The sequence below is a fragment of the Eptatretus burgeri genome, chromosome 2 (genome assembly GCF_056783735.1).
Source record: "Eptatretus burgeri isolate ZD-2024b chromosome 2, Ebu_testis_v1, whole genome shotgun sequence".
Classification (NCBI taxonomy): Eukaryota; Metazoa; Chordata; class Myxini; order Myxiniformes; family Myxinidae; genus Eptatretus; species Eptatretus burgeri.
Genome location: NC_140962.1, coordinates 69,032,350 through 69,047,651, shown reverse-complemented (window position 1 = coordinate 69,047,651; position 15,302 = coordinate 69,032,350).

The following is a 15,302-nucleotide window of genomic DNA, read 5'->3' as shown; positions in this document are numbered from 1 at the left end:
GCATCGCCGACGATGTCGTGACGTAGCCTATTAAAAGGCTGACGCACAACGATTCGAATCATAACTGCCGTAGAAATGGAAGTGTCAACATCGCGGTCACACCTTGGCGATCTTGCCAGCGTGTGCCGACCTAAGAAAAATGTGTCTAAAACGTTGGGGCACGTCAAATACGGTATGAGTAAGTTTGGTATACGTGAGTACAACGCTAAAGTACGCTATCATACGTCGTAGTAAGTAGAGTACGTCAAGAAATTTTAAACATGTTCAAAATTTTACGACGTACTCGGCGTATGACACATGTTCCGCATGCGATGGGGATAGGTTGTACACACGATATGTGGACGCTTACACACGTCCACAAAGGCTACTTATAAGCTACTCATAAGTCGAAACACGTCGCGGTAATGTCTTTTTTACGCGAAACTTATTTCTAACTTATGTTTGACGTGCTTTGAACCAATTCTTTACGTAGTCCCAACACACATCGACGTATGTAGACGTATTCCAATGACGTCTTCCGGTCGACAAAAATAAATTAATTAACGTGTTTCTAGCTTACAACTGCCATCTAAAGACGTGTTCCCAGCGGTTTTGGGAATTGGTATATAAAAATCCTGCTCATAAAAGGGGAACCCAACAGTGTTTTCGAGTCCTTTTTGAGTCGATGTCCATGTCAGCAGTAACAGTATCAGTATCAGTATCAGTATCAGTATTAGTATTAGTATTAGTAGTAGTATTGGTATTAGTAGTAGTTTGTTCATGTTGGCAGTAGTAGGTGAGTGTGAGGGGGAGGGTGTGGGTTATGACGGATCGTCCTTGCGTTTAACGATTTAACGATTTAAATGATAAACTAAACGATTTAAATGGCTGCATCTCCACTATTGAAAGGAGACGCTTGCGCTCAACAATTGGATTTTTTTACACTCAACGACTTTTAAACGGTTCCACTCAGCTATTTTCATTGTTTACAATGAACGATTTAAATTGCTGTCACTCGCCTTTGTTTTTTGACGCTGGGGTTTTGAAATTTGAAACGTTTCTTCTGAACGTGTTAAAACGCTCAAACTCGACTATTTTAAATAGACGCTGCCGATGGACAATTGGAATCATAGCCAAGCTAGACATCGAAGTGTGAACATCCTCGTCATGCCGAAGAAAAGTTTGAAGAATGCTGCAAATAAGTGTCCTGGCCGTGGCCGTGGACGCTGACGCAAGGACGATCCATTATACCGACGTTTTTCAGCCTATGAGTAACTTAAAAGTAACGTCTGTCGATGTGTGGCAACGATCGCGTAACGTGCCAACTACACGTTAATCATAGGTTAGAAATAAGTTTGGAGTACGCTAAACATTACCTCGGCGTGTCTCAACTTATGATTAACTTACAAGTAGCATGTGTTGACATCTGTCAACGATCGCATAACGTGCCTACAACTTATGGCCAGTGTAGCGGAACGTGTGAGTCATACGCCGGCATACGTCGTGAAATTTCAAGCATGAAAAAATTTGAGGACAACCAAAAAGTACAACGTTTAAAGCCAGCGTACAACGACGTATGGCAGTGTTTTTCAGCGTGCTCTCAATGTTATCAAAACTTACCCATAACGTATTCAACGTGTGCCAGCGTTTTAGAAAAAAAAATTCAAAAATCGGCATACGTTGGCTAAAACGTCAAGGTGTGACCGGGCCTTTAAACCAGTTGGTCAGACATATGCTAACATCAGGAGCTGCAGTTAGCAGATGAAAACAAAGTTTTCTTTCAGATCATAAAACAAAACCAAATTGAACTGGAGAGTTCATAGAACACAATACCCCATGCAATGTTAAGTATATATTTCAATTTTATTAAAATGATACTAATAAAGCTGGTTTAAAAAATCCAGAAGTTTAGCGATATTGAAACAGTCTTATACATCACCCTTTGCATTGTAATAAGATGTCATTGAGTTGCAGTTTAGGAGATGGAGGAATTATTGATCACTATAGAACAGAGCGTTAATCAGCATCATACATAAATATATCGGCAACCTTTTCTTCATCCCGATAATGTACCTTCTCACATGCTATGTATCGATATCGAGGATGGTTCTTGTAAGTATTGTGAATGCGATTTGTGTTCTACAGTGTTGAAGTATATAATTAAGTTTTAAGGTTTAATTGGTGTTAATGCGTATAAGTAATTTAATTCTGGATTTTACTGTCGTTTTCCGCAGTGTCTGTTCCATTAGTTATTTGTACCTGTTGTGTGTGTCCATTATAACATCCTTAAAAACAGTAAGTTTCCTTTTTGGAATGATTTTCAATTTTGTTTCACTGCCAGGTAGGCAGACAGGGTGAAAATATTATCACTCCTCTCTGTGCATGTGCAGTTGCGATGGATAAAAAGCCAAATTCTGTCAAAATGGCAAACGTGTCTTCCTGTTCATGTTCCGATTTGTGTTCAAAATATAACATTCGATTTAAATAAGTTGTTCCTCGATCAGAAAGTGATGATCATAAACTGATAAGACAGACAGACGGATGGATGAACAGACATGAACCAATTGCCTAACCCAGCTTTTTGCTTCGCGTGTGCGGTGTAATTAGTGAAATACAATATGAATAGTAAAAAAATATTACAAATGAGAAGAAACCCGAAGAAGAAAAGAGCAAAGATGGAGTCATTAAGAGGAACCTGGATAGGATTCGGGTTTCAGCCACTACTCCACGACCCTCAAACCCATCCAGGTGCAGACAAGTGAGCCTTATTGAAAAATTTCTGAAATAATTCACTTCTCCTGAGAGATAGATAGTGAAAGAGAAGAACATAGAGATGAAATAGAAGAAAAAGCAAGAATTAGAATGAATAAAGAGAATTGTGAAAAAATTAGAAAGAAATGTGAAAGAAACAAAGAACAAAGATGTCGGGAAGAACCCGAGTAGATAGATTTCAGCAGTTACTCCGCAGGCTCAAGCACAGCATCAAGTACAATCATTCATGGAAAATTTCACAGCATGTTAACAGTATTTTAAACCATTTTCAGGAGTTGCTCGGAGACAGTGCAGCAGAAAAGGCTGGCAGAAGAACATTCAATCAACATTTGCTTTGTTGCGTACCATACCATACTGTGCTGTGTCGGAGTTTGGGGTTACCGTTTTTGTTTTGACTTAGGAATAAGCTCGAGTTTTGACGTTCACCCACCAGCCGGTGCAGATCGATGAAGTAACCAATCTTAGGGCTTTGTGGCATGCAGGTCCTTTCATACCATTAAGTGGGCAGGACATCAACGCTATATCTCAGCTAGCTTGTCTCCTGCTACTTTAATTACTGGAACCTACTGTTTAGACAGGTCATCAGTGTGATCTCTAACTCCAGCTACTTCAGTTTAAAGTGCCAAGGTTGAGTTTATATGGGGTGGTATGCAGTATTTTGGTAGGGTTAGCAGCTTATTTCGAATATGGCGCACTCATCTAGCTGCGTCTCGGTTGGATTCCCAACCCAACGATAAAAAAAACTCTCACCCTGGTGTTTTGCAGCCATTGCGTTCAATTAACAGACGCATCATCTTTGTAATGAAGCATTAAGCTGAAGACCTGGACACTATCATTGATTTATGGTGGATGCAAAAGATCCTCGTGTGTCTTTCACAAAGAGTCGGCAAGTTATCGCTAACACCCTTGCCAAATCCCAGCCCTAACTTGTCTGAGTTCAACATGTGGCCTGGTCAGCCAGTTCATGAAAGACAGGCCAATTTTTCACTCTCTATGCTCTATTTCAAACTAATGAGATGTAGCATGTGATGATAATGATGATTATGATTATGAAGAAGCAGATTTTAATGATCGAGTATTATGGGTTGACCCAACAAACAATCTCATGATGACCCTCAATAATCACATTGCATGCAGTGGTAGACTGCCAGATGTCAAGCCCTGCTGTGCACTTGGGTTCCCAAAACCTCTTGTACAATTTCCTTATCGCATCTCTGATCTACGACTGTATCTCTTACTTAGAATATGAATTCCCTTACTTCAAGAAGCTTCAACGCAGGAAGAGGCCATCAGGCTGATCAAAGCCTGTGCTGGTGTTGCCAAAGTGTGGTTGTTTGTTTGTGCTCTATTCTTTTAAATGCTCGGCATCAAGCAAGGAAGCAACATGTACCATTTTTTAAGTCTTTTGTATGACTCAGCCAGGGTTCAAATTTCTAACCACCCAGAATCAGAGCAGATGCTCGAACCAATTACATCACCGAGTCTAGTACCTAAAACTACGTCCAGTCCTAAAAAGCTGCAGAACATACAAGTTTTTTTTGTATCCAATGTCAAGGCTCGTGGAGGAGCTCGAACATAGAATCGATCAGGACATAACAGACTAAAAGGAACAGCAGAAAGAGAGGTTGGAAAGGGGCGGGGGGGAGTGAGATCGCTCCAATAGCAGGATTGATGGGTAGAATGGAGGCAGACTTTTGGAGAAATATGGGATGTGGGGAAGAATGAGGGCTAAGGGAGGACACAAGGGGTGAACAAGATGGATACAGTGATCTTCATCAATCGGTCATTATTTTATGCCATTTTAGATTTGCTTTTCGTCCTTCGTAGATAGTTGGTTTTTGTTGTTGTTTTTCTTTTTGCAATTACTTTTGTATGTTCTATGAGCACACAAGCATATAAGCAACCCTCCTTGTTTATTCAAATCCTTTCCATTACATTACCACCAGATATCTATCTCGTCTTTGAGACCCGTGACAGGTAATGGTGAAAACTCTGCTCCCACTAATCTGCTGTGCACAGCTGGGGTGGGTGTTCAAGCACAGCGGGCACGAGCTCACTTGCGGCCAAAAGGGCATTTGACCAGTTTCTCATCCATGTTGAAGTTCTTGCCTGCGAGCTGTATCTCCAAAGATCCATAACCACCTCATTTATTTACTTGGGGATTTATGCCAGTTAATTGCTTTTGACCTGAAAGAAAATGGATAACACTTTGCTGATCCTCAGATGTGGCCACTTGCAGTTTGCACAATGTCTGACCCGACTTTCCAGCGCGTGTCAGATCCGTGGACAAATCTTTGGAGCAGTCACTTATCTTAGAGACATATTTTAAAGAAGTACAAAATGTTTCGGCATAGCTTATTTCAAAGGAGAGGTCTTTGAAAGACATGCTCACGTACATGGGCGCCCCTTGTCAAATATTTTTCCACAATTATGGTGAAATGACTCAAACTCTAGGGGAAACCATTCCACCTCATCGGCGACATTACATCATTATGCTACCATGGGGGCACTGTGGCCCTATACTTAAAGGTGCCTTTGTGATCAATCCTCTTATAAGCACAATACAAGATTGCAGATCGGAGATAGCAATAAGGAAGCACACACAAGAGGGCTGGACAATGTTGTGTTGTAATGGCAGTTGATAACCATGGTGATCCCACTTTACACCATCATGGAACAACTTTGACACTCATGCTGCAACAGCCTCACTATTCCTGCTCTACTTAGGAAACGGGAATTTTAACTATCGGAAGAAATTTTCGTTTTCTACCATCTGAACTCAACGTATTAAATTAATTTACAAAAAAAGTTTATTCTGAGAAACATACCCTTCAAAACCACAATTTTGCAGAAAAATAGAGGTGTTGAAGAGTGATGCTCAAGAGAAAAATAATAAAAGTAGTGAACTGTGTAATTGAGACACTACGTTTGAAGATTCCTCTGCTTTAGTTCAGCCATTGCTGAAGAGGTGCATGCTGGTCACTAGAGAACACTATTTGACCAGAAGTGGAGTTTCTGGTTATTAGAATTCTCATTTTAGAACCTTTTCAGTAACAGTGACGTTTTAGACACCTGGAAAGCTGGTGCTTCTGAATTACAAATAACCAAACTCATCAGGAGGGTATAGGGGAAGTGGTGCACATGTCGGCATCAAGGAGACTTGTAAAGAGTGGCCCCTAGTTTAACGGCATGTACATCCCAATTTCCGGCTTCTCACTGGTGGTTTGTGCACAGTGTGAGCTCATGTTGGTTATGAAAGCATCCCTGAACCCCTACCCCCACCTCACCCCCTTTCTTTCACCCTCCCAATCTAAAACTCAGCCGCTTTGTGTTCCACCCCCATCTCCCTCAAATCACCCCCATGAGCTCATTGAAGAACGTTTTGTATTCAACCTCGAAGAAAAATGTTGGGGTATCACGGTGGTTTTGAGAAGACGAGGCTGTGGGTAGGGACTGAGAGCAGGCCAGGGGTAGGGCCAGCGGGCAGTGTGTATTTTAACGGGATTAGTGTGTGTGCACCGACGGCGGCTCTTTGCTCGTCCACGGTGTTTGTGACAGTTTGACCTGGGCTTTGATCCCAGGCTCGAAACGGCTTTCGAGGCTTGGTGAGGCGGACGCCTGTGCAATCAGTCTGAACCCAAGGCTTTCATTGCAGGGAGACAATGCCCCCTGCGAGAGACATGGTTTTCAGTTTGTTCCTCTACTCTTGGTAGGGGGATGTTCAGCGAGATTGCTTGGAAAGTAGAGAAATGGGGGGGGGGTGTTTCAACGGAAGCTGCCAGTTCCGGGCTACATGATGAGCCTGAACATACTGGTGTAGTGGTAATCATGAATGCCTTTGGTACTGGGAATTGAGGGTATGATCCCCGCTCAATAATCAGACAGTGCACTTTTGCTTGTATCTTCAAGAATGCACGAATGTGCATTTGCTGTTAGTGTCACCCTTTTCCGGACATGCAGTTAAATTGCAACTGGATGAATGGAGTGCAATTGGTCACTTTTAGCCAGTTGGAACTACTGAATTAAAAATGGCAAGTTGTAGTTCAAGCCTGCATTATATTCCATTTTGTAAAATTGCAAAATCAAATATCATGACCTTACAAACTAGTTACTTGCATTCATCAATAATCCAACAGCTCTGCTCCTGCCTGCACTTATTCTGTCGAGTCGTGTCCAACTTCTGGTGACGTTCATGATCAGATTTCTTCAAACATCCCGATCCTATACTGCTTCCCAAATCTCTGGCAGAGACAGCTTGGTTGCAGCATTTATTCCATCTATCCAACACTCTTCCTCGCTCAACCATCGCCGGCATAGTTGGTTTCTCCAGAGTGTCGTTTTCTGCATGCATGATGTGTCCAACGTATGACAGTTTGTGTTTGAGCATCAGCACTTCTCATGTACATGGTGGTCCAATTCTTTCAAGCACTGATTTGTTTGTTTTTCCTGCAGTCCATGGATTTTTAACATTAATCTCCAACACCATATTTAAAAATTGTTGACCTTCTTCCTTTCTTTCTTTTTCACTGTCCATGACTCACATTAATACATTGCGACTGGAAATACAAGCATTCACCAGCCTCCTCTTGGTTTGTATTGTTACATCTTTGTCAATCCTGACATTGCTGTTTTCAAGGACATAACAGAATCAAAAGCTAAACGTTTATGAATTTCCCCTCCACATTCTCCACTCACTTTAATCTTAGAACCCAGGAAGATAAAACTTCTCACGGTTTCAGCATGATTTTCTCCCGATCTGAACACATCGATCTTCTCAGTTGACAAGATCATCGTCTTTTTTAGGTTCAAATGAAGCCCAAACTTTTCACTTTCGTTCTTCATTGTTTGTAATAGTTTCATCAAGTCCTCTTCACTTCCTGACAACAGAGTGGTATCATCAGCATTGAGCATACCTTATAAGTTTTTTTTACCTTATAGGAAGAGCATATCTTCCTCCAATCCTGACTCCAGCCACTATGCCATCCAAGTTTGATTTCCTCCTGATGTACTCACTATATGCCTGGTGTTGGCTTAATGGTTAGGGTGGCGGGCTTGGGATCCAAGTGTTCTGAGTTCAAATCCCGCTCAGCTGCTGTTGAATTTATACCAGGTGGGGTTAACTCGGCCTGTCATCTTTCCGAGGTCAGCAAAATGAGCGCCAGCATGCTAGTATACTGTGTCGGAGTGGCGACCCATCCAGGATTGTGCCCAATATCCAAGGAGACTGCTTAGGCAGCACCAACGCTCTGCACAGAGTGTGGTCCCAATTTCCTCTCCTCCTCCTCCTCCTCACTATTCAGATTGAACAAGTAAGGGGGGAGAATGCAACCCTCCCTGTATGACCCCTTTTCCATTTCAAAATCATTCTGTCTCTTCCAGGGCTCTACACACCTCACATTTTATCATTGTTGATTGTTCCTCATATTCTCTTTCTTCGAAGGTTTCCATCATATTGCTATCTTGTTTATATAGAATTTCGAGTATTGGTAATGTTCTTCCATCATTCTTTCACACGTGTTTCTCCTGTCAGATTTTTTTTCCTGTTCTACTCTTAAGGACCTCCATCCTAGGACCCCAATCCCTTTACCATGTTTTCAACATCTGGCCACAATTTTCAAGCATTCTGTCAATCAAGTCCACCTCTGAAAAACGATTTTTTTTTAAACCTTCATTACATATTATTTACATCGGTTTTCAAGGTCATATCTGGTCATATTTTAATTTTTTCACCTTTCTCAATTTGACTCGTAGTTTTGCCACAAGGATCCGTCCCACTCGTAGTTCATGACCTGTCCCACAGTTTGTGCCTGGCAGAGTATTAGCAGATTGCACAGCACTTCTCCATCTTCTGTTGATGAAAAAGTAGTCAATCTGATTTCTATGTTGCCCATCAGGTGAAGTCCATGTGTACAGTTTATGCTTTGGTTGTTTGAACCATATATTTGCAATTATGACTCATTCTCCATATAGAACTACAGTAATCACTCCCCTCACTCATTTTGGATACCAAATCCATGCTTGCCTGCAATCCCTGGTGCTCCTGCTTCTCCAATTTTTGCATTCGTCTCCCATAATAACTAAAACATGTCTTTCAGGCACCAGTTCTACCAGTTTCTGAAACTCATTGTAAAACTCCTCCACATTCTCTTCATCTGCTGCAGAAGTTTGAGTATATTTGAATGATGGTGGTGTTCACTGGATGTCCTTTCAACCTCATTGATATTTCACCTTCACTTCACTGTTTCTTAGAAATGATTACTTTTCTGCTCAAGATTACACTCACTTGCCTCATCTCTTGCTCAGCTTAACACTGTGGAAACCAAGGCCTTCAATATCATTGGAATCTCCCTCGCTGAATCTGAGTCTCTGGGCCTATAACTTTGCCATCGCAGACAGGTCAGTGGTATATTTGTCTTCTACCACCTCCTTTCTGGTCTTGCGCCCTCTGTTCTTTCTGTGGTCCTCCCCCCCCCCCATTTTCTCCAGGGCACACACTGTCCACCATCAATCCTCTTTGGGTGAAACGATCTAAATCCAGAATGGCTGCTTACATCCACTCATTTCCTTCTCTTTTTTTTTCCAGCCTGTTGGACTAACTTCCACATCCTCTTCAATCTCATTCTTTTTTCCAAGTCTGCAAGACAGCTGCTCACCACCACTCAGATCGTCCCCAATCCAAAACCAGATCTTTTTTTACCTTCGTTATTCCACCCAAATCCTTCCTAATTTTCCATTTTTTTTCCTCCTTGGATTTTTCCTTCTCCATGCATGCATGTTTTGCATCTTGTTTTTGTCTTCCATCCTGATCTGTTCAGTGTACTAGCGCTTCCATGATCCTCGATGATGAATACAAAAAAAACAAGCTGTCTGCGTGGCAATCCACCACCTGTTGCCATGGCGTCACATATCCCTGATCAGGAGGCTAAAATGGGGTTAGTACAAGGGTGGCATATGGCTTAACAAATGCAAAGGCCATCTCCTTTAATAAAGATTACTGCCTTTACCCTGCAAAACCATTGGCCTTTGTTTGAAATAACCTGAACTGCAAGGCAGCGACGGATTTGGGTTCAGAATTTCCTTCTCCGAGATGAGTTGCCTACCAAGGCTAATGCCCCCCATCTGAACAGCAGATTTGGATTCAGAGTTTCCTTCTCTTGGATGAGCTGTGTACCAAGTCTAATGAGCCCCATCTGCGAGCAGGAATTACGTGGGTCATAATTATGTGGATTGGAAGCATGGATTTCCCCTCTGAATAATAATAATAATAATAATAATAATAATAATAATAATAAAATAATTATAACAAACAACCATTCGATTCACGTCCTGAGGCACATAGGTCTACCACCTTAACCGTTACGCCAACACCAGGCTTAGTTCCCCTCTGAGTATATCTGTCACATTGGAGCACAAAACTCTTCATACTGGGATCGCATGTTTGAATGGATGTACTTTGCTGATTTGTTAATTGTTCCTCTATGAAGGCTGTTCAAGGTTGACGTTGACATTTTTATTGCAGGACTTGTAGAAATAAGAGTTAATTTCTGGAATTTTGCACAATATTATGGCAATAATCAAGATATACAGGAGCACTGGTCAGCGCATTTATGAGTAAAACCCAGACAGCAAGCTTAGTGTTTATCAATACATTCCTTGTGTCGGAAGAACATCAATAAAACAGGCTGAAATTCATGGGATAGTTTGCTCAATGTGGTGATATATGTCTTCCACATAGTTGTGTTTCAAAAATGGCTGTGACTTGGTAACAATCTTGAGCATTCTCTTTGCAACCAATTGTTGTTACTCAAGCAAACGTTAAAAGTGTTGAGTCGCTAATTTAGATGAATTGGCAGATCGGTATGTGTGAAAATACAGAAATGGATGCCAGTGTTAGAAATTAAATGGAAAGGATTAATCAATATTGTTCGAAATTCAATAAGTTTCGTGCAACTTGAGTAGCCTTCCAATGTACCCAACATTTGATCAAAAGGCCACTTGCTTGGTCATTGAAACAGAACTCCTGGAGTGGTACCAGATGGTTATGATTTATTGATGACTTGACGTGTGTTGAGACAATTCATTCCATCATTTCTCACCAGAGTCAAAGACGCCGGCATTGAGCGGAGACATTCTTCGTCACCACAAAAAATTAATCTATCTATAATTCCAGCAATCTCTGTGTGTGTGTCTGTCTGTTTGTGTGTCTGTCTGTCTGCGACCGCCGTTTCTCGATGACCGCCGGTCCGATCTGATTGAAACTTGCCAAGAATATTGCCGGGGACCTCCGGATGTGCATTTTTGAGGTTTGATATCGATCGGACGAGCGGTTCCCAAGTTACGGCCATTTTACTGCTTTTTCAGTGTTGAAAAGGTGTATATGTGGTAGCTGAAAGTGTCGTTCCACCTTCTCACCTTATCATGCCAATATTTTCTCAAATTATTAATAACCGGACGACCACCGGTCCGATCGGATTGAAACTTGCCAGGAATATTGCCGGGGACCCGCAGATGTGCCTTTTCGAGGTTTGATATCGATCGGACGAGCGGTTCCCAAGTTACGGCCATGTATCTGTGAACCAATGACAGGACACGGTGCTCTGACGTCACGAATGACGTCACAATTAGTGTTTATTTATTTTTTTTGTTTTTGAAGGATTGACGTCACAATTCTTCGTTTGGTATGACGTCACAATCGACACTGGGGACCTGGGTATGTGCCTTTCTCTGGGTATGTGCCATACCTGGGTATGTGCCAATCTCCCAAGGTTTGATTATTATTCAAATTATTAATTAATCCCAAGGTTTGAATTTTCCCGAGGGAAACAGCTGTTTCCCAAGGGTTTGAAAGCTGTTTTTTCCCAAGGTTGGAATTAATCTCTGTGCTTGGTAGACATTTCTGAATACATTTACAGAGAGAGCGGGGAGAGAGAAGGGCGAGAGAGTGGGGTGAGAGGGCGGAGGGAGAGAGGAGGGGGGCAGAGGAGGGGGGAGAGAGAAGGGTGAGAGGGGGTGAGAGGGGGGTGAGAGGGGGAGTGAGAGGGGGGCAAGAGAAGGGAGGGGTGAGAGGGGGGCAAGAGAGGGGAGGGAGAGAGGAGGGGAAGAGAGGAGGGGGGAGAGAGAAGGGTGAGAGGGGGCAAGAGAGGGGAGGGAGAGAGGAGGGGAAGAGAGGAGGGGGGAGAGAGAAGGGCGAGAAGAGGGGAGAGAGAGAAGGGAGAGAGAAGGGCGAGAGAGGGGGTGAAAGGGGAGAGAGGAGGGGGAGAGAGAAGGGCGAGAGAGGGGGTGAGAGGAGGGCAAGAGAGGGGAGGGAGAGAGGAGGGGGGCAGAGGAGGGGGAGAGAGAAGGGCGAGAGGGGGTGAGAGGGGGGCAAGAGAAGGGAGGGGTGAGAGGGGGGCAAGAGACGGGAGGGAGAGAGGAAGGGGGAGAGAGAAGGGCGAGAGAGGGGTGCAAGAGAGGGGAGGGAGAGAGGAGGGGGGAGAGAGAAGGGCGAGAGGGGGTGAGAGGAGGGCAAGAAAAGGGAGAGAGGAAGGGGAGAGAGAAGGGCGAGAGAGGGGGCGAGAGAGGGGGCAAGAGAGGGGAGGGAGAGAGGAGGGGGAGAGAGAAGGGTGAGAGGGGGGTGAGAGGGGGAGTGAGAGGGGGGCAAGAGAAGGGAGGGGTGAGAGGGGGCAAGAGAGGGGAGGGAGAGAGGAGGGGAAGAGAGGAGGGGGGAGAGAGAAGGGTGAGAGGGGGGCAAGAGAGGGAGGGAGAGAGGAGGGGAAGAGAGGAGGGGGGAGAGAGAAGGGCGAGAAGAGGGGAGAGAGAGAAGGGAGAGAGAAGGGCGAGAGAGGGGGTGAAAGGGGAGAGAGGAGGGGGAGAGAGAAGGGCGAGAGAGGGGGTGAGAGAAGGGCGAGAGAGGGGGTGAAAGGGGAGAGAGGAGGGGGGAGAGAGAAGGGCGAGAGAGGGGGGTGAGAGGAGGGCAAGAGAGGGGAGGGAGAGAGGAGGGGGGCAGAGGAGGGGGAGAGAGAAGGGCGAGAGGGGGGTGAGAGGGGGGCAAGAGAAGGGAGGGGTGAGAGGGGGGCAAGAGACGGGAGCGAGAGCGGAACGGGGACAGAGCAGGGCGAGAGAGGGGTGCAAGCGAGCGGAGGGCGACAGGAGGGCGGAGAGAGAAGGGCGAGACGGGGCTGAGAGGAGGGCAAGAAAAGGCAGAGAGGAAGGGGGAGAGAGAAGGGCGAGAGAGAGGGGGCAAGAGAGGGGAGGGAGAGAGGAGGGGGAGAGAGAAGTGCGAGAGAGGGGAGCAAGAGAGAGGAGGGAGAGAGGAGGGGAGAGAGGGGGAAGAAGGGGGGCAAGAGAGGGGAGGGAGAGAGGGGGGCGAGAGAGGAGGGGGACAGAGGAGGGGAGAGAGGGGGGGCGAGAAAGAGGGGCGTCACAATTCTTCTTCTTCGTTTGATATGACGTCACAATTGATGCTGGGGACCTGATACTGCAGGCACGAAGCTGCACATACTGGCACGCACCTACGGGCCCGCACTAGTTTAATTAATAGCAGTATAATTAATATCAATACATTCGAGGTTTGACAAGTCATTCACAGAATCATTGCAGCAAATGAACCAGAACGATGAACCCAACATCTGGGAAGTATGATCGACCATGGGATGTAAAAAGAGGAACCTAAAGTATTTATGAGTAAATAAACCAATATGACATTTGATAATAAATGGATAAAGATGATGATTGTGGAGAGAATACTGTAATAGGGGGTGTGCGGTAAACTTCCACATCATCAGAACTAAAAGAACCACCAAGTGTTGTATCATGTTTGCATTTGAGTAAAGAAGGGAAAGATCTTCAACGATAAACAAAGGGGTGCGATCTCGAGATGTTTGCAATCATGGAAAATGTAAACATTCCCTCCATAAAGATTCAGGTTGTAAACAACAAAAATCATCCTAACAGGTGGGATTGGAAGAGTGACAAACCAAAGGTTGTGCACGCTCCTCTCAAAATAAACGAATTGCAGAAGAACAAAAGGATGAACTGTAATTAATCAACTGAACATCCAATAGGAGGAGTAAATCGAAATGTCGAACATCTTAGGATTGGTCCACATTGTACAGGAACATTCCACATGACAAACTCGAGGCCACATTGGACGGTGCGGTAGATTTAGTATTTAGCAGAGGTGGTAAAGTATGGTCACGGACGAGGCCCAGATAACTCCAAAAGGCTGACACGGCTCATCAAAAGACCATGGATGCTGTCTACAACACTCACCCCTGGCCTGATCTTCATGCCCAAGGTCGGTTTACCGTATCCGTGAGATGGTTGAAGCAGATGGGGTACTGTGCTGGCGGCTGCGCAATGGATATTAATTGGCCGAGCACCCCCGCTCGCCCAGCACCAATGGGGTGCCTCAAAGCGATGGAACGAGGGAGGAGGGAATGCAATAAAGGAAGAGAAGTGAGGGATTTCACACAGATTGAGAGCTTTGGACAGATTCACACATGGATAGAAAGATTTGTGTTGCCTCTTCACTCACTCACTTAAACCTCGCTTCAGACATTCTTTATCTTTCCAACTTTCCTCTTCGACTTTCTTCTTCTTCCCTCTTTCACATTCTTTACCTTGCTGACTTTGCGACTCGCTCTTTCATATTATTTGCGGCTTTTACATTGCACACATGAATGCCACACCAAGCCTGGCATGCCTTCAACTCAGCCCGCCTGCCGCTACGCCGCCCAATCACACCAGAGCTGTTTTCCTCACCTCGCATCACAGGCTGATATTCCCACTCGAGCTGCTAAGTCCACTAAACCCTGAAGAGTTACGAGAAGATTGCTACTTCTTCCAACACAGATGATAATTATGAACCATGATTTACAGGCAATGTGGAATGACTGAGCCTGTTCAAGAAACATCAGGGCCCCACACTTGTATCAGTAGCAGGAGAAATGTGTTCAGCTTTGAGCCGCTTAAAGGCAGAGTTCGCCCTCGTGTTCTGCGAGAGAGAGAGAGAGCAACAGAGAGAGAGAGATTTGTGTACACTGTACATAGTTGAGGTTCATGGAAGAGAAAGTCCAGTGAATGGATCAGCACGTAATAGAGAAAAACAGGACGCAAAACACGCATGCATGAGGTGGAAAAAATGGACACCGAAGGAGACTCCAAGAAGGGAAAACTGGGAAAGTGTAAGGAGGAAGGATTTGGTTGGAGTTAATGAGGGTAGAAAAGATCATGGTTTTGGATTGGGGACGATCTGAGATGCTGGTGAACTACTATCTTGAAGACCTGGAGAGAAGAATGCGATTGAAGAGGATGTCGAAGTTTTTTCCACAGGTAGGAAAAAAAAGAGGAACAAATGAGTGAGGTGAGCAGTAATCCTAGATTTAGGTAGTTTCACCAGAAGGTGGTTGATGGTGGACTGCAAGAGCTCTGCAGAAATTTGGGGAGGGGGGGGGGACAAAGCACAGAAGAAGCACATGGTGCAAGACCAGAAAGGAGGTGGTAAAAGACAGAGTGACCACCGACCTATCTAGTGGTAGACCCACAGACTCAGTTCGTCACGGGAGATTCCA